The sequence below is a fragment of the Somniosus microcephalus genome, chromosome 34 (genome assembly GCF_052327205.1).
Source record: "Somniosus microcephalus isolate GS21.2 chromosome 34, FLI_Smic_1.0, whole genome shotgun sequence".
NCBI classification, from domain to species: Eukaryota; Metazoa; Chordata; class Chondrichthyes; order Squaliformes; family Somniosidae; genus Somniosus; species Somniosus microcephalus.
Window position 1 is genome coordinate 11,629,667 of NC_141020.1, and position 3,763 is coordinate 11,633,429.

Genomic DNA, 3,763 nt, shown 5'->3' on the forward strand with positions numbered 1-3,763 from the left:
ACTGTACAGGGCGCTGGTGAGACCACACCTGGAGTACTGCGTACAGTTTTGGTCTTGTTATTTAAGGAAGGATATACTTGTATTGGAGGCAGTTCAGAGAAGGTTCACGAGGTTGATTCCGGAGATGAAGGGGTTGTCTTATGAAGAAAGGTTGAGCAGGTTGGGCCTATACTCAGTGGTGTTTAGAAGAATGAGAGGGGATAATATTGAAACATATAAGATTCTGAGGGGGTTGACAGGGTAGATGCAGAGAGGATGTTTCCCCTCATGGGGGAATCTAGAACAAGGGGGCATAATTTCAGAATAAGGGGGCACCCTTTTAAATCAGAAATGAGGAGGAATTTCTTCTCTCAGAGGGTCGTGAATCTGTGGAATTCTCTTCCCCAGAGAGCTGTGGAGGCTGGGTCATTGAATATATTTAAGGTGGAGATAGACAATGACGTAAGAAAACTACTAGGCACTTGGTCTAAGCGTTAAACAAAGCTTTAATCAACTGTTTTACAACATGGAGATCTAGTTGTGTCCTTCACTAGTTCCTGTTAAAGAATGTCCTGAGCAAGCTGGGCCCGTGCCTGAGTATTTATACTCTCCCTGGACAGCGCCACCAGCAGGCTGCCCAGTATTACTTCATAAGTCATTTCCACATGAATGGCAAGATTCATGTCACACAGATTTTTGAATGGTAAGGGAGTCGAGGGTTATGGGGAGCGGGCAGGGAAGTGGAGTTGAGGCCAAGATCAGATCAGCCATGATCTTATTGGATGGCAGAGCAGGTTCGAGGGGCCGAATGGCCGACTCCTGCTCCTACGTCTTATGTTCTTATGTAAAATCCAGCACTACCGAGCGGAAGCTCCAGGCCAGCGTCTTAACCGCTAGTTCGGTCCTCGCTATGGTGCACTGAATGTAATAAAAGAGCCTCTGGCGCTCTTTAATATAGTCTTTTGGCAAAAAAAAAGAAACATTTTATTTTCATCCCATCGAAAATACGGCCGAATGATGGACATCACATTTCTCAAAGCGTTAAAAAAAGGACTTGCATTTCTATAGCGCCTTTCACAACCACCGGCCGTCCCAACGCGTTTTACAGCCAATTAAGTGCTTTTTTTGAAGTGTAGTCGCTGTTGTAATGTAGGAAACACGGCAGCCAATTTGTGCACAGCAAGCTCCCACAAACAGCAACCTGATAATGACCGGATCATCTATTTTTTTTAGTGATGTTGATTGAGGGATAAATATTGGTCCCAGGACACCGGGGGAGAACTCCCCCCACTTGCTCTTCTTCGAAATAGTCCCCGCACGACTGTGAGTTACTGCTGAGCGCTCTCTCAAAGGCAAAGCTACTGCCCAGATTAAGGGTAGGTCAATTGCTTATCCTCGTGTGAAATCTTCGACAGGAAATCTTTCCAACGCTTCGCTGATGATATATCGAAGGGAACAGGTCTCATGCTGGCCAAGACTCAATCGGTTCTGGTTACTCGGGGACAGGAAATTGCCGAATGCGTTCATTTCAGCCGCCAACTTTTTTCCCCCCGAAAACCCTAAAATAGCTCATCTGTATCTTGTCTGCAACAGGGACGGACGGCTAGAAGGTGAAGTAAGGGATTATAAAAAGACTCGCATTTCTCCAGCGCCTTTCACCACCTCCGGACGACCCAAAGTGCTTCACAGCCAATGAAGTACTATTTTGAAGTGTGGTCACAGTTGTAATGTGGGAAACGCGGCAGCCAATTTGCGCACAGCAAGCTCCCACAGACAACAATGTGATAATGACCAGATCATCTGTTTTAATGATGGTGACTGAGGGATAAATATTGGCCAGGACACCAGGGAGAATTCCCCTGCTCTTCTTCAAAATAATGTTGTGGGATCTTTTACATCCACCTGAGAGAGCAGGCGGGGCCTCGGTTTAACATCTCATCCAAAAGACGGCACCTCAGACGGTGCTGCACTCCCTCAGCACTGGGAGTGTCAGCCTAGATTTTTGTGCTCGAGTCTCTGGAGTGGGGCTTGAACCCACGACCTTCTGACTGAAAGGGGAGAGTGCTGTCCACTGAGCTACAGCTGACATAGCAAAGCAAGTTAAAATGATTTTTTATTTGATTAATATACCGGCCATCGCGCAGAGCGGGCAGATCCCCGCTCGCAGGAAGACGCCTGATATAAGCGGTGGGGTGTTAAAAAGCTGTAAGGGGAAGGTGGTGACATGAGGGAAGTGACATGAATCAACTGAGTGGCCTGCAGGTGGCGCTGTCCAGGGAGAGTATAAATACTCGGGCACGGGCCCAGCTTGCGCAGGACATTCTTAACAGGAACTAGTGAAGGACACAACTAGACCTCCATGTTGTAAAACAGTTGATTAAAGCTTTGTTTAACGCTTAAGCCAAGTGCCTAGTAGTTCTCTTACGTCAGGAAGTATGAGCTTAAATGGGCTGAACGGTCTACTGGCGTGATTGAGGCGACTAGCATAGATGCATTTAAGGGGAAGCGAGATAAGCACATGAAGGAGGAAGGAATCGAAGGTTACGGCGATAGAGTGAGAGGAAGAGGGGTGGGAGGAGGCTGGTGTGGAGCTTAAACACCGGCACGGACCAGTAGGGCCGAATGGCCTGTTTCTGAAATAAAAACAGAAAATGCTGGAAATACTCAGCAGGTCCGGCAACATCTGTGGAGAGAGAGAAACAGAGTTAACATTTCAGGTCGATGACCCTTCGTCAGAACTGGAAAAAGCTGGAGATGGAACAGGTTTTTAAGCAAGTGTCGGGGCGCGGAGAGGACAAAAGGGAAGGTCTGTGATAGGGTGGAAGGCAGGAGAGATTAAGAGACAAAAGGGAGGATGGTGCAAGGCCAAAGAAGATGGTAATGAGACAAGTTAAGAAACAAAAGATGGCTCTAGATAAAGTGTGAATGGCGATGGCAGAATGAAAGACAGCTGCCGTGTGAGAGAGAAAAAATGATAGGGGCCGAGGTTATGGTCTGAAATTGTTGAACTCGATGTTGCGTTTAAGGGGAAGCGAGATAACCGCATGAGGGAGAAAGGAGTCGAAGGTTACGGCGATGGAGTGAGATGAAGCGGGGTGGGAGGAGGCTGGTGTGGAGGCCTGTTTCTGTGCCTGTAAACACTTTGTGTGTAAAATGCGAATCCTTCTCTGCGAGCCCCTCCTCCACTTGGCTTCCCCCTTGACTCCAGCTGTCACAAGCACCCCACCCCCGGCAAAGGCACAGCCACGATCCGCCCCCATTGGGACACCACTCCCCTTTCTTTATAGAGTCATAGAGTTATACAGCACAGAAAGAGGCCCTTCGGCCCATCGTGTCCGCGCCGGCCATCAAGCCCTGTCTATTCTAATCCCATTTTCCAGCACTTGGTCCGTAGCCTTGTATGCTATGGCGTTTCAAGTGCTCATCTAAATGCTTCTTGAATGTTGTGAGGGTTCCTGCCTCTACCACCCTTTCAGGCAGTGAGTTCCAGATTCCAACCACCCTCTGGGTGAAAAAGTTTTTCCTCAAATCCCCTCTAAACCTCCTGCCCCTTACCTTGAAACTATGCCCCCTGGTTATTGACCCCTCTACTAAGGGGAAAAGTTCCTTTCTATCTACCCTATCTATGCCCCTCATAATTTTGTACACCTCAATCAGGTCCCCCCTCAGCCTTCTCTGCTCCAAGGAAAACAACCCCAGCGTGTCCAGTCTCTTTAAGTTTCCTTTCCACTTTGCACATTCGTGTCTGAGCCTCATCCGTGAATAAGTGACAAGAACTCCTTGG